The 27,701-nt window shown below is 35.6% G+C and overlaps 1 protein-coding gene across 14 annotated transcripts in view; it reads left to right on the top strand.

Moving 5' to 3' along the window:
• The window catches only part of LOC139591842 (collagen, type I, alpha 1b-like), a 68,217-nt gene extending 40,731 nt beyond the window's left edge, over window positions 1–27,486 (top strand). For 11 of the 14 annotated variants that reach the window (XR_011679773.1, XR_011679771.1, XR_011679758.1 and 8 more), the window contains 3 exons: window positions 12,179–12,285; window positions 14,474–14,518; window positions 26,358–27,486. The gene's annotated coding sequence lies outside the window, so the exon portion shown is untranslated. The remainder of the gene's footprint in view (window positions 1–12,178; window positions 12,286–14,473; window positions 14,519–26,357) is intronic. The other 3 variants (XR_011679759.1, XR_011679769.1, XR_011679770.1) reach the window with 3 other exon arrangements.
• The last annotated feature ends 215 nt before the right edge of the window (window positions 27,487–27,701 follow it).

Raw genomic sequence — 27,701 nt, forward strand, 5'->3', positions numbered from 1 at the left:
ATACTCTAGTTAGTGACAGTATAACCCATGCCTTTTTGTAAGCTGAATATCTTCTTCAGGAAAGATTATTTAGACTTGAATGGAACACTTAAAAATATTCTTCTGCGAACTCTATTTTATTAATTGTCATTAAAATGATTAATAGTCTTTTGTTTCCAGAGATTATTCAGTAATTTAAGATTAGTTTCAATGCAAAAATAATATATTGCAGTAGACAGACTTTTATAGTTCAATTTTCCATCAATCTTGTGAAATGGAACAATTTCCTATTTTTGACAACCATTTGACTAAGGAGATTACTGTAACTACTTTTAAGTGCATAGCTGATGTTCAAATAAATTATTTATTTCCTCAAACACTCAATGCATTTTGAAGCAATATTTATTATGCACAATATTAGGATGACAGTTTAAGAAATTTTACTCATTTTGGATAAGCAGATTAATAGAATGAAATTTGATGGGATCTTTTGTGTCTACATGAAGCATAATCCAAAAGGATGTTCTGCCATAAGAGTTCTTACCCTTCCTGGTTCAATGTTTGAAAAATACTAGTATAGCAAACACTTGAGAGCAGAAAGATAAAATCATAGAATTGTTAAAGTTGGGAAAAAACCTTAGTACACAAAGCATCTCACTGCCATGTTTACCACTAAATCATGTACCCATGTGACAACAGAACTAAACAGTAGCATTCAAAATTTGAAACCCTCCCTCCTCTCTTCCCAAGCCCCCCAAAATATATATTTATGCTAAATCTGGATAACAAACTCTGGAGCTAATTGTTCATTAATGAGTCACTGATAGGTATGATGAGTCACTGATAGGTGAAAAAACCTGAATGCTCAAACAAGATGTGGGAAGATGTTGCAGTGATGATCTTGTTTCCCTCTTCAACAGAGAGAGAATCCTTCATTGATAGTGTGGGTAGCAGTACAAATCTACCTTCTCCTTGGCTGCAGTCTAATTTTATGCAGCTAAACTAGACATTGAATAACTGGTCTTTGAAGTTTGTCCTCTTCTTCTCAGTGTCCCTCACAATATTTTGCTAAATCTGGCCAAAGAATATAGATTACAAGAGTGTTTATAGAATCAAGGACAAATAGGGCATTTCTTGGTTTGCCTTCTCCTTGGAGTAACATTAGCTGATAAAAATGAATTGTTAAAAAAATTCATAATTTTTGCATTTTCTTAGTAACGTCACTGGAATTTTCCTGCTCTGGGAATTGAAAGCTGCATTACATTAAGTGTTCAGATCAAATTATTTTACCAGGAGAAACAGATTTTCTTACCTGTGGCTATAATCCATGGATTTACCTATTATAAAAGTGCAATTAAGGATTATAAATGCATCAGCATTCTTCAGCTGAAGAGTGAAGGAATCTCGTGGGTGGAAGGAAGCTTACTTTTTTTTAACTCAGGAGAAGTAAATAATGGTAGTATTCCATAAAAACAGTATGTCCTATTTGGAAGAATTAATGAATACTGGTTTTACTGTAGTAGAAGAAATGGGATATCATTGTAAAAAATAAGAAAAGAAAATAAATCCAAATGAAATAAATATTTGGAAACATTGAGTAGTAATAATTTTTTCACTGTAAAGATAACATTAATGAACTTTACTGGATACTTTTATATTGCAATATTTCCATGTATTTTCTGTAGTGGAATTATACAGTACATGCAATTAATATTTTAGATAAATCTTGATAAACTGACAATAAAAAGAAAAATAATGATGCTAGCTGCAATACCTCATTTTCAGATTAATTATGCAGTAACTACTCTCAGTAGTAATTCTGGAGTTCCAAAGTCTTTCAGTGTTTCAATATTTTGTCCTTTTTTTGTGATTTAACACCTCAGTCATCCCATGTGATAGGAAAATCTTCTTTTAAAAAAGATGCGAAAAACAACTTTCTGTATCTAAATGACAAAATAAATGCTATTTCTAAGAAAGATTTTTTATTATCATGATGACTTACATAGATTGTCCCTGCTCTTTACTCTCAAGACAGTTTTGATGGAAAACTTGCAACTGCCCTAGGTTTTGTCTTTTCCACCCAGCAAGCCTCATTTCCTTACTCCTACAATAAGTAGGAATTTCTCATTAGATTAACAAGTTTCTCAACCTAATTATAAAAAAGTTCAGCAGAAGCTCCCAAATCTGCTAATTTCAGATTGAATTGATTTTTTATTATATTTTAAAATTATATTTTGATAGTTGTTTTTGAAAGTCATAAATCAAGGTTACCTCAACAGCTCATTCTGTGGTATGAAGCTAAGATTTATATTTGACATTCAGTATTAGACTACAGAGAACAGGCAATAGTTCTAATTATGTTATAATTACATGACATATAAATGTTAATATATATGTATATATTAATACTTTCTAATTGGATTACAAGATTTGAATTATTTATTGACTATACTAAAAGAGCCTATTCCAAAGTACATTAGTACCCAAAGCAACAGTCTCAGCATGACAGCCTCTACTGAAGTAAGGAGAAGGTGGGCAAATGAAAAAAAAAATACTTTTGAAAAGAAATAGGGTGGGAATTCTGGAGCTTTTTCTTTTTCTTTCCTTGTCCTTATTTCTGCAAAGAGGACCAAATCTTTCATTTAGCTCAAAAAAAAAATTCCCTTTATTACTGTATTTGTGTTAATTATACAGATTTTATTTAGACCAATTTTAACTTGCATAACTCAGAATTAAGGAAAGATTCTATACTTATGAAGCTTGACCATCATTTGACCATGACAATAGCCATAGATTTAAATAGCCATGTTTTCTTTATTTCTGTCTGAATCACAGAAGGAGAATAATGATAACTTTCCTACTTGTATTACAGAAATGTTGACCATGTTCAGCAAGTTCTTTTTACAGCATCTTTAAATATAGGGCTTTGATACAAGGCAGGAAGAGATTCTGTGCAATTCAATCGGGTTATATGAAACACATTGCATTTTACAGAAACAGTTCCAGATCACGTATTAAATAAAACATAGAGTAAATTCCTTCCAGAACCATTATTTTTTCCTGAGAGAAGGAGAAATTTATTTAATGTTCTTACTGTTCATACCTTAAAAATCTGACTTCAGAGGAAAGAAAGCTAAACATACTGTTTTGATGATAACTTTGAAAACAAAATTTTTGGGGGTCAGATCTACTCTGAGCTTTTTAATTTTCCCCAACACAAAACCTACATATAGATGGAAATAACAGCATTGCATTCCACTTCAGTCAGCAGTCTAAACAGCAGGATTTGCACTTTTATGCCAGCAGTGGAGCCTTTGAGTTTCATTAACTTCCCATGAGCTTCTATGCAGAATTAATGGATTAGAAATTCATCTTCAAAAGCCTAAACTGTTCTGTCTAGGCTGTTTTCTTTCCTTGTACCATATTGCCTGAGTTATGATAACCACAAATTCCTGATCCACAGTTTCCTCCATGTAATCAGCTGTCAGGCTACTTGATTTAGAAATACTGGACTCAGGATTTCTTTTCTGCTGTTGTTTTTACCACCTCCTTGGCCTGCTATAGCTCATATCTGTAAATCTCATGGTCTCATTATAAGCCCCATCTTTCCTGTTCATCTTTAGAGAGGCTGGATGAAATGCATTAATGTGATTGCTCTGTTCTGATGGGCATACATTTAGAGAGGCAGGTTAATCCAGTATGTGGCAAAGGTATGGATAATCTCATTTATGTCAGGGGTATGAGGGATTAGAATCCTTTGGATTGTATTATTTTAATTAAAAAGAAATAATCAGCTATACATCATGTTAGATGAAGCCTAACAATTCTGTTAGCAAGTGCCAACTAGCCAAGATATTATTTTGTAAAGGATAAAATGTAGTGGCTTCAATAATGTTTTCTACATGTGTAGTGGGATAATCTAAATATTGGCTAATTTTTAGGTGTATTTATTTCTCAAATAATAAGAAGAATAATTTAAAATTCAAATAAATAACTTTTTTATGATAATTAGAGTTATCATAAAAAGTTTTGAAGTTCACAGTTTTCATTCTTCAAGAGCAATGTGTAATGAAAGATATGCCTTTGTATTATTTGAATATTGAAAGCCAAAATTTGAACTTCATTAAAATTACAGTTTCCCATTGCAGCTCTAATGGGCTGCTAACAGTTTTCATTGCATTTATTTGAATTAAAATAATTTTAAACAATAATAAACTTTATGATGAATCTAATGTATTATCAGCAATATGGAGTAGGTGATTCTACACTTACCTGAAAAAACATTGAAATCAAATGGATTTCAATAGAATAGAATAGAATAGAAGTATTTCAGTTGAAAGGAACCTACAATTGTCATCTTGTCCAGCTACTGAACACTTCAGAGGTAACCAGAATTTAGAGCATATTATTAAGGGCATTGTCCAAATACCTCTCAAACAATGACAGGTTTGGGGCATCTACCACCCCTTTAGGCAGCCTGTTGCAGAGTTTGACCATCCTCTTGGTAAAAGAATGCTTTTAATATCCAGTCTGAACATCCCCTGATGCAGCTTTGAGCCGTTCCTAGATTTCTTATCACTGGATTCCACAGAGAAGAGATTAACACCTGCAATTCCACTTCCTCCACTCAGTGTCCTTATCTCCAAACTAGACAAAGCCAGAGTTCACAGATGCTCCGCACTGGACCTGTCTTCCTGCCCTTTCACCAGCTTTCTTGTCCTGCTCTGGACATATTCAAGTACATTAAATGCATCCAGAGGAGTGCTATTTGTGTGGTATACTGTTTAAGTTATAGTTTAAGTGGTTTCATGGATATGTTTAAAATCACTGCTTAAATAATTTTCTTGCCAGTAGTGCCTAAGCATATTTAGCAGATCAGATAAACCAGGGGAAAAAAAAGGATATGGCATGCTGCTTCATTTTTGGAACAAAAACCTTGTTCCAAACTACATTGTTGTTGGTCCTTAGCTGAAAAAGGTCTATCAGAGCAGGATATTATCTATATGATTCCTAAAACAGGATTTAGTGCAACACTTTCTTCCTCATTTACTAAAGAAGCTAAAACTTTTTTTCTCCCTAAATTCAATTCTAATGCAAAGTAGTATGTAGGCTTTTAACTTGTAAAATCCATGTACATTGCTTTTCATGAAACTTGATTTCCTCTGTATAGACAATATAATTTCAAAAAACTGAGATGAGAAAGCTATGGATTTCTCTCGGCCTTTCATTTCCTATTTGAATTTTCTATTGTATGTTATCTTTTAAAAAAATGAACAAGATCTAGCCATTGATCTATTCTTTTGAAAACAAGGCTACTATTAATTTATGTACTTGAATTGGAGCAAAAAATTATTATCATTCTACCTTTTTACTCAGACATTGAGATAAGAATTGAAATAACTGTAGACAGTTGTCTTTTAATTTCTCTGTCCTCGTGAGATTTTTTATTTTAAAGTCCCAATTATTAGGGACCCTTTATTTTGAGCCTCATAAGAAGAACATTATATACTGCCTCAGCTAGCTCAAATGCTGCAATTAGCAATACAAATGGTTTCCCAAATTCTGTTGATGTCAGTGCTGTGCTTGTCCTCATTTATAATTGGTTTCATGGTTCAGATCAGAAATACTTTTCTTTTGATGTTTTCACAAGTGGGAAAAATTATGTACCTTTTTTGTGCTTATCTCAACAGAAGGTAAACAATTTTAATAGCCTGTTGGATTGCTAATTAGAGCTAATTGTGCCTTGATTGACCTATCTTGACAGAAGCACCTTACAATACTTGCTTTCTTCACAAAGTGAGGATTTGTTTGCATGAGAAACTTGTGTATGCTCAAGCTTAGAGGTAGACTTGTTTGGCTGTGATCATCTGAATTTGTTAATTTATATTTCATGACTTCTTATCAGCTTGTGGCAAAACTCCACCTCATCATTTGTGCATTGCAACATGTGATTTCTTACTCTGTCATTGTCTACAAAAGTGGAAACTAGCACAGACAAAATCTTTATTGAATAAAAGTCTGAACCCCATGGATAAACTTTTCTCTGCACAAACACAAAAAAAAAAAGACAAGAGAGAAGAGAACTATGAATTCCCAAAATCTTAATGGTAATATAGATGTTCCATGCAAATAACTAAGATGTAATCATTGACTTTGGATTTCTATAACTGCCTTTTTGAAAAAAAGAGTGCTGCCCACTGCTAATATATGAAGGAATTATATATTTACAGAGCTTTTGACTCCTTCTGGTTGATAAAAGGTATTCAGAATTTAGAAAATTATGTGTCTTCTACTTGCAAGAAATAATCAATTAGAGTTAGCCTCTGTGTGAGGTCAGTATTTTCCTGAGCCTCCCAGAAAATGCTTAAAGGCCTAGGAAGTGTTCATCTTTATGTAGAAAATGAATTTCAAAAACAAATGCTTTGTAGTAGCTGTTTTGATACAAATTATAAAAATATTATTTTTTCTCAATATGGCCTCCTACAGAAATGTCTAAAACCAGAGTGAATTCTGTAAGGAATTGTTATGAGCGAGTGTTTGAGATTGCTTAAAAAGCCCATTACTCATTCGTAGCAGGCTTCTGACGGTGAGCTGTGGTATTCTTGTCTATTCGGTACAATTTTACAAGAATTCATTCTTGTGTGATGAATGAGTCAAATGTAGAACATGTTTCCAGTTTTTAGGCAATTATCAGTTTGAAAAACAGCCAAAAGAGAGCTTATTCAAAGTGTTTATGCCTCACTGTGCTGCACAGTTCTGTTCTTTGGCCTGATGACTGGAAAAGAGAACTTGTATATTTCGTTATTAGTAAATTTTGTAAGTTGGCCCTTCTGAAATTTCATGCATAGGAAGTATTTTTTCCTGTTCTAGGAGGACAGAAAAGCCTATGCAAATTTTTGCCATAGTGCTTCTGCTATAGCACTTTCACCAGAAAAATTATCTAAAAATGATATGAGCCATTATCTGTTCTAGCAAATGACTACTCTGTAACATAGAAACTACAAATAATCTTGTTTTGATGGTTTGATGAGAGAGCAAAAATAAAAATACAGAACACAGCTGGACTATTCCAAAGCCTTAAGAAATTTCAATAATTGCTACATTATGCTATTAGTCTTAGAGACATCACTAGCTATGCTATATCCCCATGCCAAAATTTAAAAAGTGAGCTTGTATTTCCAAATTCTTTAAAAGTGATCACAATGTCAATAGTAAACTGAAAAAACTTCTTATCACTGCATTACCCTGAAATGAGTGACTAATTAAAAAGACTGAATTGTCTTAAGAATGACCACTTGTGGGCTGCTATTATGCAATACCATATCCTGAATCTTGAAACAGTATAATTTGGAAATCTATTTCTGTATTCAATCTTCATGTCAGCTGTTCTTCTGGCACTTCAGTGGACATCAGCAATTTATGATTAAGAGAGAAGGAAATATGTAGAAGTAAATAAGAACATCATATTCAAAGAACAAAGCAGTAATAGAATATTCCCACTTATCTTGGATGTATATCTAGATAGATTAGATAGATAGATAGATAGATAGATAGATAGATAGATAGATAGATAGTTAGTTAGTTTCAGGTTCTATACACTTCAAAACATTTCAAAAGGGTGTTTAGAATGAACCATTGTGAGAATAAAGCATGTAGTAAGTTTCTATTTTTGAACTGTTTACAGAGTAGAGTACAGAAAAAAAGTGATAATGGAAGCATTTACATGTTCACTGTTGATTTGCATGTGTGTATGTGTGACCAGAATATAGATATACAAGAATTTGTATAGTGAAATGAATGCATAGTGCAGAATATAATATGATAATAAAATTAATATAATATAATATAATATAATATAATATAATATAATATAATTATATTATAATATAATTATATTAAATAATAATTAGTTTCCTGCTATAAAAAGAATAACATTAAAACTTTTATAGAAAGGATTCTTAAGGCTTTTTAAGTAAATCTGAAAGTTAACTTCACCAAGCTTTTTTTAAAAGAATGTTCTGTCCTGTGGGTTCTGTGTGAAGATGCAGAAGCAATCTCAATTGATTTTTCTATTTCTTTTATTCCTGTTGCCTTGACATCCTTTATTAGCTGTTTTTGGTATTATACATGCCCCCATGTTAGATGAAGGGCCTTCTGCAATGATTATTTTCTCTAAGTTAACAAAAAAAGAGGAAAAAAGGAAAAAAGACCATTTGCTTTTATTTCACATAGAAAGGAAAAGTGGCAAAGGAGTCACAGCTCTGTTCTTACGTCACTAGAACTTTTAAGGACAGCTCTTTGAAGAAGGGAGGGAGGAAGGAAGGAAGGGAAGGAGGGAAGGGGGAAGAAGGGAGAGAACATGAGGAGGGAGGAAGGGAAGGAGCATGATGAGGATAATGAGGAATGCTATAACTAATCACAAAAGAATTTTCTGTTACAAATTAATAAATAGGATTAAATCAAATTGAAAAATGAAAATAATTTTGGTTTATTTAAAGAACATAAAAAGTAATTACCTAGACTGCCAATTGTATTTTGTACATAATTCCTTCCCAAACTATGCTACAAAAATTGACTACTTTTTAAAAGGACAATAAATATTCCAATACATTATGAGAATAAACACTCATAAGTTGAAACCTGAAAGACGATCAAGTAGGCTCCAAGAGTATCAATCAGAATAACTAGTTAAATGCTAAAGGATTTTTTTGGTGTGACATAGCCTGAAACTTATTAAAATAGGTAAGGACTATTTAGTTATATCTATGCCATAACTTTCTAGTTTCATGAGGACATCTGGTTTTAAATTGACTGTAGGAAATCAGTTCAGATGCCTTAATATTGGCATATAAAGAAATTTAGGATAACCTGGGGTATCTTGGTTGCCACCTGCCCATTCAAAAATATTCAGTTAGGTCTTGTGCATTACATGTATGTCCTAGGGCATAGGAAATAAAATTGAGCCCTGTGTTTAGATAATTAAACCCTAGATTTTGAAAAGCCCACACTTCCTTAGGCACTTGAAGTGGGATTCAATCTCTCAGCTCATTAATCTTAGCTAGATTTCTTCTTCCACATTCTAGTCAGCAGGCAGAAGCACTTCCAAACAATCACTGCAATAGGTGAATCCCTAAGAGAGGTGCAACGCCAGATGCCAGAATGTCTCCATTGATTATACAGGTATCCCAAGTAGCTGGCTCAGAATACCAGTAGGACACAACTTGCTCCTAATTTTAGATATCTACATGCACATTCAGCATTTTGATTCTCATTTAGTCACTGGATTTCCAGTCATTAGGGCTTCACTCAGTTGGTCAAGTTTATATATTGACTGTGTGAAGAGGTCTCTTGGACATGTTCTGGCAATTATTTCAGTCCTTTTCAAAAGCTTTGATTAGTTAGGATATTTCACATGGGGCAAGACTCCTACCTGTGAACAATGAATTGAGTCTACTTGAGTTTTTGGATTCTATGAAGCTACTCAGTTACTGTAAGTCTGTAATTTACTTGCCTAAACTTACTCCCCCTTAGAAGTTCTACAATATCTGAGACAGCCACATAGGACACATAAGACACAAAACAGATAGAAGAATTCCATCCTCCTGACATGACAGTGGAAGACCACACAGGATATGGTAGGACATCTCAATTTGCAGTAGATATTTATCTTTAGGCAAAGGAATCCCATCCTATATGACTGAATTTTAGCTGACTAAAGTTAGCTGAGACACTAAAGCTTTCTCCAATCAGAAATATTATCCTGAGCATGAAATGCATGATGTTATGAAGTAACACGGCATTTGCTACAGTTTGAGAGGATTAGTTAATAGAGATGTTTATGCTGAATTAGTGGATTAAGGACATTTTCTTTCTTCACACTAAATGCAAACTTAATTCAGTCTAATGATGGTCAGAGGCAGCTTCCTGATAGCCTCCTTTCTTTCAGTGAAAGATGATCATGGTGTTCATTACTTAAATGTCCTCACATACAGCTGCCTGTACTGCATTGCAATAAAAATCACTAGAAGCTACAATGTTTTAAATAACAACCTATAGCAGGAAAAGAAATTCTGTGAGATTACTGAAAAAAATATTTCACTTGTATGAATCACCAGCTCAGTGTAGAAGTATATTTGTAAGATCATTCATCACTGCAATGTACCTGGCAAACTCACTACTTCATAAGAAATATATGAGAAAAAGGACTGTCAAAATTTAAATCTTAAAAATATATTACCAAAAGAGTAAATCAATAAGATCTCTGTTAGTTAGGATAATACAGTGTGTTTCTTGCACTGTTAGATTTTATGCAAATTAATTTCCTGTATCCTAATATTAGCCTTACTATTTTGGGCATGACTTTTGGGTAAATGTGCTAAAGTATTATGGGAAAGATTGATAGCTGTCGTGTTCTATATGGTGTATATGATAAATAATTATACCAAAAAAAGCAGACTGCAAAATTTATTGAAAAGAATGCATTCCAGATTTAAAAGGTAACCTTGTTTTTTGAAATTTACAAAGAAATTTAACAAATTATTTGTGGTTAAATTTGACTTCATGAAAAGAACAACCATATTGATATCTAAAAGATCTAGAAACAAAACAACACACTTTCAAGACAATATTAGTATAGAAAGCAATATAAAAGCTGGTCTTCAATTGGAGACCTCCAAAGGCAGATATGGAAAAATGCCCACCCCACATAGGGCAAATACAGTTTTATAAGTTTAGCAAATTAGCATAATTTACAAGAATTTCCAATTAGAAGCAGAAGTAATAAGCCATTACTCCCTTGCTTCATCCTCTTCTGGAACTCCCCTTTTTGCTACTTGCTATAATGGCTGTACTTTCTTTATGAGAAAGTGTCTTGAGAAGCTGTTTAACCTTAGTTCCCAGAAGCAGCAAGATAGGATAGGAGCCTTTTGGTATGTGTTTTGTCTTTCTGTCTATCAGGGTAGGAAAAATCCTGGGGTTAGCTAGGAACTATATAACTGCACAACAATAGTCTACAGATCTACAAATATATGCAGCAAAAATCATTTTGGCATCAATATTTGTAGTAGAGTAGAGAAAAGCAGCCAGTTTGTACATATTATTTGATTCAATAAAGAGTAAAACCAACCCCCGAAATAATTTTCTGGAAGATGGTTTGATAACCTTATATGTCAAACCATTTCTTTAATATAATCAAAATTCCTATTTAAGATAAGCCAAAAAGTTTTGATCATTGATTCCTCCAATAAGGAAATTGGGTTTCCTGTGTAGATTGACATTCTTTGTGAAAATAACTAACTGGCCACACTACAAAAATGACAAGTGTCATTAGGGATTTGTGAGTAGTTTGATTTAATGCTGAACTATGATGTTAGACAGCTATTCTGCCTGTACTTCAGAAATGTTGGTTTTAAGGCATACCAATTAAAATGATTCTGTCAAGTCTATTCCATAACTCCTCAGTCCCCCTTTCTTGGCTTAAAATCTTCAGATTTTTGCTGGCTTCCAAGCAGGTGACAGATTCATGATCTTGTTTTTACCCCCATATGCTAGTGTACTTTTTATCTCACCTACCTTGTTAGAAGCACGGGCAGGTGAGGGGATGTATTCTTTTCTAGTGTCTCATGGTGCTTATTGCACTCTAACTGAGAGCTATCTTGCACATCTAGACCTGGACATCCTTTCCTGCTCTTGGTGGAAAATGCATAGTTGCATATCTACAAAAGATGTGGGAGAGATGGCAAAAGTTATTAAATCTGAGTGATTGCAGAATTAGGATACTGCAAAAGGTAACCCAGTTCTTAGTGTTTCCTTAGATTACTTTTTGGGGGGATTTTATCCTAGCATTTCCTGCAGTCCAATTATCTTTAACTGCTAAGAAGTTTTTGTGTTTCAAATTCTTCAAGATATACATCTCAGGACACTCCTGCAGCTAATTTTATTTTTTAATCTCTGAGCCTCTGTGGCCTTCCAAATGTTCTTAAGCAATTCTAAACAAATTACCTTTTTATCAGAGTGCTAAGCAATGTCATCCCTTTAAGGCAGATTGTCTTATCACTATTAAAATTAATAAAATAATAAAAGACATGAATCTACAGTTACATATTTGATAGAGTCCTATCAATTCCTCTAATATAATATATTTAACAAGACTGCATTTATTAAAATGGAAAAAAATATACACACTTTTTTTGTCTTCCAGATTATTTTGCAATGTTACAGGAAATATTCTTCGTTCATTCAGCTGGCATCAGCAGGAAATCCAAGCATATTAATGAATAATTAATGGAAATGAAGCAGTTGGAACAGGTATACCATTAAAATCAATAATTGAAATTATTTATGGACCTCTAGATAGGAATGTATGGGTAATTTTAATAACACTGTCCCATTTGATATGCTAAATATGTAGAATATGTGGCACTGCTTGTCTGAAAAAGGTGTTAAATGATGGAAAGAGCAACAAAGTGTTGACTATATGTCTCAGACACTTTCAAAACTTCAGAGTTCTAATCAGAACACATGAATTTACATTGAGACTTATGGATACATCTACACAGTCAAACAAGCTTGAACATTCATCCCCTTATCATCGGCACTGATTGAACATTAATTTTCTTCCTGATTTCTTAGCTAACTACCCCTTCCCAAAATAACTCTTTTAAGAATAAAGCATAATACATTAATGGGGAGTCCATGGTTGCCCTTGAAAGGGGAGGAAAATGGACCCCCCCTTCATTCTTTTCTGTCCTCCAGTACTTAGGCTTTGCTCCAGTAGGTCTTCAAAGTGTTCTTCCTCAAGGTAAGGCCACACCCCATGGCACAGAGCAGTATTCATGCTGAATTTTGAACTAAAGAAGTGATGTCTCTGTTGGACCTCCACACAAAGGTCTCAAATTCTTTTGAATACTTTGAGCTGAAAGTCACACTCAAACACAATGGCAATGTGTTCTTTGAGTATGTTACCACTGAGCACCAGGATTAGGCTCAGAATCAAGCATTAAGGGTTTGGGAAAAAGCCAACAAGCTGGTCTTAGAGTAAAGAGGGAGATCTCCCCATGCCAGATGGTGTCACCTTGCCCTGGAGCCATTTAGCTTCATAGATACAGCACTGCTATTGCTAATTACAAGCCAAAGTCTTTGCACCAAATGGGCCAAGGCTCATCAGGCTGCATCGGAGCTCCCCTTGGCCTGCCTGGAGCATTGTTTTTAGCTTGTTTAAGTGTAATGAGAATTTTCTGATGACCAAGTACTTATTAACTCATTAATGTCACTTTGCTCAACTTTGTAAAATTTTGTGGCATAACCCCAATGTTTTAGTAATAGTAATGTACTGATGATTTATGTGGATGGAAATATTCACTGTTGACTTAAAAATGTAGTTTGGATGCATAAAGGTCTGGTATGACAGAAATGGCTTTGAGAATGGAGCCCTGGGATGCAGGTTAAGTAATGTTATGGGACAATACCAAAAAGGGCACAGGATTATACTGGAGACCCAAAGACTATAAACCATATATGAACCAAACAAACATGCACCATATGAAGAACTACATAGCAAATTCAGGACCAGTAACAACAGAATAGCTGACCTTCCCATCTTGCCTCAAATATCCTGACTATAGAGATAGATATATAATATTCTTATACAGTGGGAATTTTCCAGCATAACCTTTCTCATTTACTGTAAATAATTTTATTTGCTTTATGCTCTGTAACAGGTGTCGTAATGAGTAGTTCCCTCCTGTCGCAGACATCCTTTTGTGAAAATCCTTTTCTTGGGATTTTTTCTTCCTGAGAAGCTGAGAGGCCTCAGGAACAAAATGTAAACAATGGTTATCTGCTGCTGTGGAATGCAACAGGTCCATCTGTGATTGGTCTCATCTGCTTGTTTGCAATTAATGGCCAGTCACAGCAGAGCTGACTCAGACAGAGAGTCTGAGGCAGCTGCATTTGTTATCATTCTTTTCTATTCCATTCTTAGCTTAGCTAGCCTTCTGAGATGAAACTTTGCCTTCTATTCTTTTTAGTAAATTTTTAATGTAATGTATATCATAAAATAATAAATCAAGCCTTCTGAACATGGAGTCAACATTCTCGTCTCTTCCCTCACCTGAAAACCCCTGTGAACACTGTCACACCCTCCACAACTTCCCTGCCTATAAAATCAAGCAGTAAATGTCAAAGATAACTATAGCCCTTTTTTGTAGCAGACAAAATACATTTGTGTGAACTGTTTTCAAATACTAAAGTATTCAGACCTATTCGGTCCATGCAATTCAAATAACTCAGCACAAGGGATGAAGGAGGCATTTGTTATCTATGCTAGCCCTTTTTTTAGGATACAGCTTGCTGAAATAAAATCACAATCAGAAAAATCACAGCACAGAAGAACACTGGTTTCAGAAACTCATTATGGCATCTTTCTATATTGGTATCATGAAGAATGGATGGATTTATGTTTGAGAGAACTAACCAAAGAATTTTTTATTTACAGATGAATGTTTGGCAATAAACTATTAAAGAAACCTGGGATCAACAGGTGGGTAACTATTGTAGAGTGAGAAACCTTTTGGAAGCCAATTTATTATCCCCTATAAAATCTGTAAACAGATCATGAGCAGATCATGAGATGCCAGTAGATGTACTACTACAGAAAATCTTAGTATCATTTCTGGATAATAGCAGAGTCCATCAGAAAAAAAATTAAAAAAGAAGAAAATAATAACTGTCTATTTTTCAAATACCAGATCTGATGAAGGTTGTGTAACTAAAGTGCTAGCAGCTGAGCCTTTCCTTTTCATCTGCTAAGTGCTTTCCAGGACCATTTCAAATCAGCAAAGGCTCCAGCATGACCTGATATGGCCAGATGTAAGCTTGAAGTCTAGTGCTTCACACTAATAAAAATTATAATTATTTGCCAAATAAAGATTAGGTGGCAGAAATATTATTGGAAATTACCAAGAAACAGAGAAATTAAAATACACACAAAATGAATCCCATAGGTTTTACTCCACAGGCATATTGGACACAGCAAATTTCTAAGCTGGCAGGTGTGGCTTAGATTGTATGGCTCATGTTGTGTAATATACTAACTCTGACAAGAAGTGCTGAGGTTTGAATCTAAATTAGACATTTTGTTACTGACTTCTAATTGCTAAATATATTTATGGCTTTTTTTTTTTTTTTAGGGCAGACCATATTTTCAAATTCAATAAAACAGATATTAACATCACACCATTGTTCAAATGTGCTGAAATTTTCAGATTGTTTCTGAAATATTTCAGCTTTTTTCCTAGTCTTGCCTAAAAAAAAAATCTTTATTTGATTTACTTAGTTTCATATTACAATGAGAGAAAATATGCATATTTCCCTTTTCATTATCAAACTAGTCTTAAGGTGGGATAATTTCTGCAAATTTTTGCTGTCTCAGTTTGACCTCTGTTGTCAGAGAGAGAAAACACTGTAAAAGTGTGACTTGTCCCACTTTTCATAGCTATCAAGAGCTGAATTTGACATAGCTCTCTATTTCAGTTTCCTGATTGTGAAATATAAATAAGAACACTTACTAACTTTAAAGAATGTGTTAAATATAAATCAGTGGTTTATTGCCCGATCAGAGATTGTACCTGATAGCCCTGGGAACAGTCCTTATGATTCCTTTCTTACTGATTAACCAGTTTAAAAATCTGTGACAAGACTTAGCCTTTTATCTTATAGCTATTCCTTGGTTGTAATGAACTTTTATGTCCCCCATTGCCAGAAAAAGAGACATAAATTACATCAATTAGTGTGATATAAATCTATTGTTTATTAATTTTTTAGTAACCTCGTATGGGTTAAAAAGGCATCAATTTCACATGTATGAATTTGTACCTATGCACTGAGTCAGATTGTATTCACCTCACTTTAATTACCCTCTAAATGAATTTGGTTCTAGCATTGAGATGAGACATCTGAATCTGTAACTTTCCAGATGTTCTTTTTTTCAGGAATTAAAGTAAAAAGCAGAATACCAACCCAAGAACCTGCACAATGGGTAAATTCACACTGTTTTTCTGTAACAATGGTAACAACATGAACAAACATAGGAAAAAAACAGCCCCAGATATGTTGTTTGTTTCAGTCATAAAATCATACGATGCATAGAATCATAGCATGTTCTACACTGGAAGGGACCTTTAAAGATAATCTAGTTCCAACCTCCACTGCCATGGGCAAGAGTTCTTACCATGAGACCAGGTTGCTCCAAGTCCCTTCAAACTGGCCTTAAATACTTCCAGGGACAGGGCACCCACTTCCTCTCTGGGCAACTCATTCCAGTATCCAATTACCCTCACAGCAAAGAATTTTCTCCTAACATCTAATCTAAATCTACCCTCTTTCAGCCTAAAGCCATTACATCTTGTCCTGTTGCTAGATGTCCTTGTAAAAAGTCCCTCCCCAGCTTTCTCATAGGCCAGTTTTAAGTACTGATTTGTACTTAGTGAAGCCATGTTAGCTGTTGCAAATCATCTCATTTTCCATGCGTTTTAGCACAGTTTCCTGGAGAATCTGCTCCATGATCTTGCTGGTCACAGAGTTGAGACTGACTAGAGTGTTTCTCAGGCCTTCCTTTTTCCTCTTCTAAGAACAAGGGTTATTGTTGTAGTGCGTTTTTATACTTTGTAATACTTTGAAGTAGTTTTGTTTTGTATTCCCATATTTTTCCCAAATGGTTTATCCCAGACTGTACTCCCCTCCCTTTACCTGTGTTATCCCTCTCCTGGGATGAGATCATCCCCAAACCCCAACCCTGGCTCTCTGTCAATCACTCAGCATCCCATCCCCTCCATCCAGAAGTTTCGGTCCAGGTCGTCGAGTGATCAGCCAGAGGCCAGGGGTCAGCCCCCCAAGCCTTGCCCCATACGCTGTCCTAAATGTCTATCCCTCAGCATCCATCCCTTAGGGTCACTCATTGGTTGGTAAAATGTTATCTACTTTTGGTTTCCACCTCCCTTTAAATGTGACCTTGGCACGTCTCCCGGGGCTCTCGGCAGGAGGCCCCTGAGGTGCAGGAGCTCCCTTGGGATCCTAATAAAACCTTGGATTAACCCCTGCTAAGAGTCGGCCCTTTCTCTTCTACCGATGTCTCTGGTGTCTCTTGTGCTGCACAGGCGCCCAGCCCAGGTGCCCTCAGCACTCTCGTGGCACACACAGACAGTGTCTCCCTGCCAGCCCAGGTGCCCTCAGCACCCTCGGGGCACACACAGAGAGTGTCTCCCTGCCAGCCCAGGTGCCCTCAGTACCCTCGGGGCACACACAGACAGTGTCTCCCTGCCAGCCCAGGTGCCCTCAGCACTCTCGTGGCACACACACAGAGTGTCTCCCTGCCAGCCCAGGTGCCCTCAGCACCCTCGGGGCACACACAGACAGTGTCTCCCTGCCAGCCCAGGTGCCCTCAGCACCCTCGGGGCACACACAGACAGTGTCTCCCTGCCAGCTCAGGTGCCCTCAGTACCCTCGGGGCACACACAGACAGTGTCTCCCTGCTGTCAGCCCCGGTGCCCTCAGCACCCTCGGGGCACACACAGACAGTGTCTCCCTGCAGCCCAGGTGCCCTCAGCACCCTCGGGGCACACACAGAGAGTGTCTCCCTGCCAGCTCAGGTGCCCTCAGCACCCTCGGGGCACACACAGACAGTGTCTCCCTGCCAGCCCAGGTGCCCTCAGCACCCTCGGGGCACACACACACAGTGTCTCCCCGCTGTCGGCCGTGTCGGGGCTGCCCCCCGGTGTCTGCCGACTCGGGACTGGCCCAGGGTTCCTGAGAGGCTCCCAGAGGGACCGAGACAGGTTATGTTTCCTCTTTTCTGCCACAACTTCTCACACATGGTGGCTAGTATTAGCCTCTTTGCAGGTTCCTGGTTTGTCTGCTGTTTCTCAGTAGTCCATCAATTAGAATGACTGACCAGGTTTGTCCTTGATTATTGTTTGTTAATGCTAATTTGCCAGGGTTTATGTCTCTCCATGTTTTGTCTCCCTCCCTTTCCTTATCCTTCCAACTGAAAAAAATAAACACCTTCACAACTACATAACCTTCCCAGTTTGTGTGATTGATCAGGTTTGCTGTCTTCACCATCTACATTACTGCATATTGGTTCAGGTTTCTCTCTGTATGTTCTTGTTTTGTGGCTCCTTTGACCAGGTACCTTTAGAGAAGCAGGCCCTCTCCTTACACTTACTCCTTTAATAAGCACTTTCATGCAGGGTGCAGATACATTCATATTGACCTGGTATAATTGGTAAGTACCCACTAAAAGAGTGTTTCACATTCTCCATTTCCCCCATCACCAAGTTTTTGATTCTGTCATCTTTTGGCAACCGTCTACTCTCAGTTCAGGAGTGAAGAACTATTTCATTGTTCAGGTACACTTCTATTCCACTACAGCAGTGGGATAAGGAAGAGATTTCTAGTGAGATTTCTATCCCAGACCTAACCAAAGCTGTCATCTGAGTTTTACATGACAGAAAAAATAAATCATCATTTTGCTTGTACATTGTGTGTAAGACTATAGTGTTTTAACAGTAAGAGAAGTCTTTGCTTGCTCTTCTGAATTACATTTATAGGAAAAATGTTTTAGAGAAAAAAAAGAAAGCAAAATAAATTCCATTACTTCTTTTGAGATGCTGGACTTATAAACTTTAAAATATATTTGTTATTCCATTTCTGTCTTTGAATCCTAGTATTTTGGTTTCAGAAAAAAAATAAGCTACACTTACAAACTAGTCAGTGATATTAGGAAGTACAACTTTGCTTGTCTAAGAAATTATATGTTAATTTAACCTTTATTCAATGGTTTTCAGATGTACTGACTAAATGAAATTAGCTGTCAAATTATTTTCTGATATTTAATATGTCCTCAGTTACTTATGATTTTTTTCTGGTCCAGAGCTCCTGCCTATGAGTTATACCTATATAAACACAGAATTATTATAGAGTAAAAATATTACACAAATTTCCTGAAAATGGCTCCAGCTAAGGTGTGGGCCAACCAACTCTGTCATATTTAAAAGGTCACACATTCAATAGAGAAAACTCAAATAATAACAGGGTTTGTTCACCACTCAAGTTCATAAAAGACATAGCCCTTTAGCAAGTAATTTCAATGCTAAGACAAAATGTTCTTAGGGCAGGTCTCTTACTGTAGGTCTCTTGCATAAAAGCTCTTGATTTTTGCTTCTCTAAAAAATTATTTAGAATACTTAAACCCATATATGTTGAGAAATCCTGTGGCAAGTTTTAAGGTGACTTTAAGGTATGAATTCAATTACAAAAATATATTCTGTCTATTCTGCTTGTTTGTGTTTCAACTACAGAAGCCTAATAGTGTCACCATCCAGAGGTGAACACAGTAAATAATTCCTTACAGTTCTGTGTCATCAATTTTTAGCTTAGCTTCAGTCCAGAATTTTAGATTTCTGGGCTAGGAGAGCACTGCAACCTTAGTTGTCTATTGAAAAGAATGGTTTTACCTCCTAAAATTATTTATGAAGGAAAAAATTACTTCAGAGATTCAGCCTATGTTTAATATTTGGGATTTGGAATCCATCAAGCATGTTTCCTGGAGAAATGCCATTCAGGATTTAATTTGCTTTAAAGACTAAAGGCATAGGGCCAAACTATTTACTGAGGGCCAATTCATGCACATCCAGGGCTCCTAAATATCCATTCAATTGCATTACTCTCCCACTTCCTGGAATAGTTTAATCTTTTTTTGTAAGTGCAATGATGAAAGAGGTGCTGTGGCAAAAAGAAGCACAAACGAGGGCCAGGATGAACAAGGTTTTGATACAGGGATAGGAAGAAAACCACATTTAAACAACATAATCCAGGCAGTTGCCAAGAAGAACTGGAACAGATTCAGTCGACGTCATAAAAACCAGAATTCGGAATGCATTTATAATTTAAATTTATATACTAATTCCATTTAGTATGCAATTTAGACCACTAGTATGTCCTAAAGAGCACTGAGCATCTTCAGTGTCCCTTTAAGAATAAACAGAAGTGTCCCAGATATATGAGTATTTGAGGACAGCAAACTGCCCTAATACAATATAAATAAAAAGAATGGAAACAACCCAACTGACATTCCCTTCAGAGTGTTATTTTCTCATATCATATTTGCAGGCTAGGGAGGGAATCCTAAATCTTGACAAACAATAGCCGTTGAGATAGATGGAAGATTCCCTTCCCTACAGGCAGGGAAGCAAACAATGCATATGTAAAACATAAAGAAAATAATTATCCTGTCTCTCCACGGTTTGAAGTTCCTGCCCCAGAAATAGAACCTGCTGTTAAACAATGGGAATTTCTAACTACACAAGCTCTAACAGCTTGTTTTCTTTCATAAGGCTCAGCTTGTTTTCTTTACATCCTAGGTAGCAGAGAAACACTAAATCTGGGATACTTTCCTATTATCTGTTTACATGAGAACTTAGCTATATGTAAAATATATGGACACTCATTGACTACAATGTCCATGATCACAAATTTATGAATATTTAGTGCTCATTAGTAAATTCTCCATCCCTCTGGAGATCGGTTCCAAATGCTGCTTTCAAACTGTCCCTTCCAGATAAATTAATCCCTTCCCAAGATGTTTCTAGCTTCCAGGTTTTTATAATTTTATTATGTCTCCTTTTGTTTGGAAAAGGGAATTAGTTAATTTTTCAAGCTTCCCTAATTAAGAACATAAAATATGAAATATTATTGTCTTAGAAAATGGCCCTTGTGGTCATTTCTACAATGATTGTTGGGTGTCTAACTTGTATTTAGGAGACTTAGCTCCTTCTGAAATCAGTAGCTGTTTAAGAAAAACTGTCTTCCACATTTCAAACTAATAGAGTCAAGAAAGCATTTAACTGCTTAACTCATAAACTGTAATTGACTTTTCAGGTTTGCTCTCAGGAAACAGTTTATTTTCTCCAAAAAAGGACATGGTTGCTGTGTGATCAACTGCTGGGGAAACCAATTTCACTATATAAGTTGAATTTCATAGGGTTTAGAGAGGAAATTGTGATTTTTTTAACTAACCATCATGTGCCTATAACAGATGAATAATGGAGGTAAATTCTTTTTATTATTTCCTTATGGTCGTGAATCTCTTCAGTTAAGAATGACCTTCATTTGATACTTTTGAAGAGATGACAGATGTAATCAGTAGAATAAGTCATATTCAGATATACATTTAAGTGGATAGACAGAAAATTGGATGCAATAAAAGATAGGAGAAAGCAAAATGATGGGGATAAATTGTAAGATATTACAAGGTTCTGAAAGCTAGGAATCAGGAAAAGCTGGGATTAAAAGAAATGTGACATACATAAGAAGATAGGGAAGAGGAAAATATAAAAGACCAGGTTCAAAGTTTTTATTCATACTAATTTTCAGGTCTTGTGTTAGCAAATTTGGAGGTTTTCATCTGTTAAAACCCACAAAAGTATCCTCTCATTTGACGTTGTTCTTCTAAGTATCTGCATACTTTATTCTTGCTTACTAAAAATATTAATAAATAATATTCAGTAATATCGGATTACCAAACTTAATTTATTCATAAATGACATGTAAAGAGACTTTTATTTTAATTCTTGGATCAGACCAGGTTTTCTTCTTTGTGTAACTATCAAAATTCTTTCTTATTGAAACAAGTGTCCAAAGGTAATGTACTAAATCATAGATTTTTTCTTTGCTAGATTTGTAATTGTATTCACCTTTTAGAAAATTGAAAAAAATTCATCTCTGTGGTGCTCCACCAGATATATTAGCATAATCAGTGGTATGCTTCTTTAATGCTGCGTTCATATTGAAAAAAACACGAACATGAACCTTGTGCTAATTAGACACATGAAAAATCCAGTGAGATGCTAAGTGTTAGACTTAATGGTACCTCAGATTACACATTTTAATCAAAACTGTGAAGTTAATACATAATGCTAATGATACCACAGAAATTAATTCAAACAGATATATTGTAACATACTACTAGGCTTAAGTGCATTTCTCTTTAGAGGTTTCTAATCTACTGCCTAATTATCTAATTAGTAACAAGTATTTCTAATTTTTTAAACTTTTAATGAGAAATCTTGGCAAGCTGAATACTGTTTTCTTTTTTAGCAGAAAACATATAAAACATAATTGCTACTTATGAGCAATAATGTATCTTTATCAATTTATACCATGATATGTCAGGGCAATATTTTAAAGCCTATACTTGGCAGTATAGGCAGAATCCATAACTTTTCTGCGACATCTAAAACTTCAGAGGGTGCTAAAGAAAAGGTGCAGGCAGCCTCAGTATCTTTCTGAACATATTTTGATGCCATGGCAGCACTGAATAAAAATATTCATGCCCCTGTCTATTCCCATGAGCAGCAAGGCTTGAGAAGATAAAATAAAACAATTTTAGCTTATGGATTTTGTGCTTCCTACTCCAGTGCATCATGCACTCTGAATCATATGTGGTAATGAAAAGAGAATCATTACATATGAATCTGGACCCATTTTTAAAATCGTTATCTGTGCACATAGTGTCCCATCCTTTGAATAAATGGAACTGTTAATGTTCTGTTCAGTAAGAAAGAGCCTTGTGACATAGGAAAGAAAACAGGTAAGCAAGCCTTTGAAGAAAATAAATTACTGTTATATATGTGATTCTCTTGTATATCTTACTACAGAAGAAGTACAGTAGACAATTTGCATCAGTAAACAGAACAGTTTTGGAAAAATGTCTCTTTTGATTTCTTGGTAACTTCAGGGTAAAATTCTGCTACTCTAAGGAAGCCACTACTGCAAGACACACAAATTTATTATCACCACACACCTAGCCTAAGAATTGTTAACATTTTAGAATAGCTTTTTAGTTTACCAAACTTTGCTACAGACAACTTCTCTTTTAAGACTGAATTACTAAAAAAAACACAGGCCAGTCTTATCCTTTCTCCTAAACTGCTATTTCAGCCCACTCTTTCAAACTTGGTAACTCTACCCTGTGTACAAAAGGTTCTCTAATTTCCTCCCTTCACTTCAGCTCTTCTAGGAGTGATTTCAGTGTAACTGCCCATGCATCTGCAGAATCATGCTTCTCTTCAGTAACAAAGTATAGGTCTGTCTCTCAATGTCCAGCGAAAATGATCTTCTGGAAAAGTTTCTTCTTTGAAGAGTTTTCTCATCTTACTTAGTTGTCCAAGAAAATGAATAGAATTCTCTATTTCCACAACTAATCTGAAGGAAACACTGGGAAGAAGGCTTAGTTCATAGGAAGGATAGTGAAAGTCTAATTTTTGTAAGCAATTTTGGCCAAAACAATTCTTACAAACTTTACAAAGACTTTGCACATACACTTTTTATGTATGTTGCCATTCTTGCATCAAAATCTTCCTATAAACAAAAAGAAACAAACTAGATATAAAAAGCAAATAATTCACTGTTAGTGGAATGAATAGTTTTCAGTCTTATGGTCCCAATCACCTAGTTAAAACAGAAAAGTCTTAATAATAATGCATTTCAAGCCTGTAAACAGTAAATACCTTCCCAGTAATTGACCCCTTTCTCTAGTAAAAAAAATGACAAATTTGTCTATTTTGGTAAACCAAAACCTTTTAGATTATGTTCATATTGTCTACCTGCAATTAAAAAGAAAGAACTGAAAAAAAGTTTAAAAGTCCTCAAACTAAGTGTTTGGCTCAGATATATTTTATATCTAGAAGCTAAATTCCCCCACTTACAATTGATATGCTATGTATAAAACTACAGATGGCCTTACTATAGAAACTAAAAGAAGTATTTAATATTTTTTCCTGATATTATTTGTTCGTGCTTGAATAGTGTTTACATCATTCATATGCTGCAAAGTCTTTGGTTTAGCTCCCTGTTTGATTGTGGAATCATTCTGCCTTTCATCCTAATTAATTTCTAAGAAAATCATGTTGTCATTTCTGGGTATGATAAAGAGGTCAGAGCACACTGGGATCTCACTTCTCCTGGATTTCAGAGATTTTTATTGTGGTGTCTTGCACAAATAAATTTGGAAGTAAATCACAAAGGCAATAATCCTAATCAGACAGCACTCTTCCAGAAAGTGCATTGCTCATGCTTCTTGATCAACACAGGGGTGCTGAACTCTGGTGTTTTGCTTTGGTTTTATTTAGATCCCTTTCTAGTGAGTGAATTACAGAGAACAGATAATGACACAAATAAGGTAGATTAGAGGGAAGGCATATTTTTAATGCACTTAATAAATGACTCATAAAAATGCTAAACCACAAATGTCAAATTACTCTGGCTGTACCATCTCAGATACTTTCTGGCAAAATTTTCCACTCAGCCAGTGCTCTATATTTCACAGTATTGTGAGTAGTGCTGGTGAAAACAAATTAAATACACCCCAAGTTTCCTTCTTTTTCCCCACAAAAGACCATTAGAAGATCTGAAGCTAAATCCAAACCACTTTTTTTTTTTAAATTGGGAAAATATAGCTCAGATGATTTGCTTGTGGAACTAAGGGTTGTCACTGCTTTAAACATTATTTGCAAAATTTTCATATTTATGGTTTAAAATGGGTGCCTTTGACACTGCTTTTTCAAATATGTATACTTAAATAGAATATTTTGAATATATAAATTAGATATGAAAGTATTGTAAATAAAAATATTATATTTTGAACGCTCAGATTTTTTGGCTTACGTAAACCCAGTCTATGGGATTATGGCAGTTAAAAGCATGAGAGAAATTGTTCAGGGAGACTTGACTTATCTTTTGTCCTTTGGTTCAGGGTCTGAGACACTTAACCACGGTGGCATACAAGCAAACACATCGATAAGAGTGCATATTATTCTCCCTAAGGATTATGGAACTTCATTAATAATGCCAGCCAACATTGTTTTCAGGGTCAAGTCATGTTTCAGTTTTCTAATCTTCAAGACAAAACTGCTGTAAACATATATGAAAACCCTATCTTGCTGGTTCATGAAAACTCAGAAGCTTATCATTTGTCAAAAAGTGATCTTTTTTGCTCAGGGTCTCTGTCTCTCTCTTTTATTAAATACAACTCTTCATCCTCATCCTCAAGTGCTGCAGATCTATCTGCCTTTTTGACAAAACAGTCTTCTGAAACTTCTAAAATTTTCAGAGTTTAGCTTCCGTGGACATTTTCTTATGCTTCAGCTATTGGTGGCTTGGTGCTGTATTTTATAATGTAGATCCCAAACCCCCAAGCTCCTTGTAATTTTCTTAAATTTAAGAAAAAAATTAAATTTATTTAATTATACCCTCATTAAGAAAGAAAAGAAAAAATACCAGATAATTCTTCAGTTCAAAAAGTAGTTTTTAATTTATTTTTCTAAACAATGTTGCCAAAAAAACAAATCAGTAAATAAGAGTTCAGTACTATATCAAAAAATAAAAGCATAGAATCATTAGGGCTGGGAAAGGCCTCTAAGATAATTGAGTTCAGTTGTTAACTCAGCATAACAATGTTCCCCATGTATCCATGTGCTGCTTCCCCAAGCCTTTTGAACATTTCCAGGGATGATGATTGCTGAACCACCTACAGTGGGCCTTGGCCATTAATGCAGCCTGCCCAGATCCCTCTGTAGAACCTTCCCACCCTCCAGAAGGTCCTGTTGAGCTTTATGTAATCTTCAAATTCTCTGAAGGTGCACTCAGTCCCCTTATCCAGATCAATAAAGATATTAAACAGAATTGGCCCACAAACTGTGTCCTGGGAAGCACAACTTATGACCATTCACCAGCTGGATGTAACTCCATTCACATCTATTCACAGAAAGAGTAAATTAAATGATAATATTGTTACAATTAAGGAAACCTAACAATGTTTTTGTAAAATGCTTATTAAAATCTAAAGATATTGAAACTAAAAATAATTGATAAAATAAAAAAAACCCATCTTTATTTTTTCCCTCATTTGGTATGATGAATTTTGATTTGCATTTTCCATTACTAAAAAATGCAGGATAGTAAATATTTCTAGTTCAGTAAGCAATCTTACACTTCATTGAATTCTCTGAAATAAGCCTACCTTTAATTTCCATGTATGTTTTTGGATAGAAAGGGTGACTTAGCATTTCTGGATTGGTTTAACAGCTTGCCTGTGTTTGTTTGTATGTCTAATTTTATTTCATTTTGCTGACCTATACATTTGCTTTAATGACTTCATTTGCTGTGTGAAGCTAAGAAATAAAAAATCTTGGTAAGTCTTAGATTTGGCAGACTTAACTTTGTGATCCCAAGCAAGTCATCAAAATTCTCTCATTTAAAAATTTGTTAAATGGAGCGATAAAATCAAAGTTTACCTAATTAAGGACTGTATTGGGTTTGCACAGCCAGGTTTTGCTAGCAGTGGGACTACAGTGGTGCCTGTGAGAAGATGCCCTAAGCTTCCTTTGCATCTGGTGGAACCAACGCCAGCTCCAGGACAGAGCTGCTGCTGTCCAAGGCCAAGCCCATCAGAGATAATACCTGAAGTAATTGTGTCCAGGGAAGAGAGAAGTGATAATATGTGAAGTGCCAACTCTGCAGACACCAAGGTCAGTGCAGAAGGAGGGGCAGGAGGTGCTCCAGGTGCCAGAGCTGAGATTCCCTGCAGCCCGTGCTGCAGCCCATACTGAAGCAGCTGTGCTCCTGTAGCCCATGGAAGTTCACAGAGATGCAGAGATCCACCCTCAGCCTGTTGAAGACACCTGTGCCAGAGCAGGTTGCTGCCCAAAAGAGGGCTGTGAACCTGTGAGAAGCCCATGCTGTAGCAGGCTCCTGGAAGGGACCTGAAGACCTGTAGAGAGAGGAGCCCATGGTAGAGAAGTTTTCCTGGTGAGACTTGTGACCCTTTTGGGGACCCTTTTGAGCAGGCTTTCTTTGAAGGACTTTACCCCTTGGAAAGGGACCCACATTGGAGCAGTTTGTGAAAGCTGTAGCTTGCGGGAAGGATCCCATGCTGGAGCAGGGCAAGAACTCCTCTCCCTGAGCAGTAGTCAAAATAACATGTGATGAACCGACCACCATTTCCCCATCTCCCCGTACTACTAGGGGGGGAGATAGATGTTGGGAAGGAGGGACAGGTTCAGGGAAGGTTTTTTAAATATTTGTTTCAATTCTTATTATCCTACTCTGTTTTTGACTGATAATAGATTCAATTGATATCTCCAAGTGAAGTCTGTTTAGCCTGTAATAGTAATTGATGAGTTATCTCTCCCTGTCTCAACTCATAAGCCTTTACATCTATTTTTTCTTCCCTGTCCATTTAGGGAAGGGAATGATAGACAGCCTTGGGTGCATACCTGGCATCCAGCCAGGGTCAACCTACCACAGACAGTTTCATAAATTATCTGTATAAGGGTTTGTGAAGTCATTCAACAGTAGGATGATGAATGATGCATAAATAAGACACAAGTCCTTTTATAAATTAAACACCAGTTGAAAAGTAAAAAATAAATAAAAGTTATGTTTAGTAATTCAGGGTGATTTCCAGCAATGTTATGTATGCTATTTCAATAAAAAAAATTGAAATATCCCCTCAGAGCATGAGGGGATATACAACAAGGTATTCATTCTAAAGCTGCTCTGACTAATCTCATAGCTCTATTTTTTTCTTCCTAATACGCTCAGACTCTGAATGGCCAATCTTCCCCCTAGTCATCAAAATCTCTTAATTTCCCAAGTACTTGATTCAT

This window comes from Agelaius tricolor, unplaced genomic scaffold (genome assembly GCF_023055355.1).
Source record: "Agelaius tricolor isolate 1412-34295 unplaced genomic scaffold, bAgeTri1.0.p SCAF_7, whole genome shotgun sequence".
NCBI lineage: Eukaryota > Metazoa > Chordata > Aves > Passeriformes > Icteridae > Agelaius > Agelaius tricolor.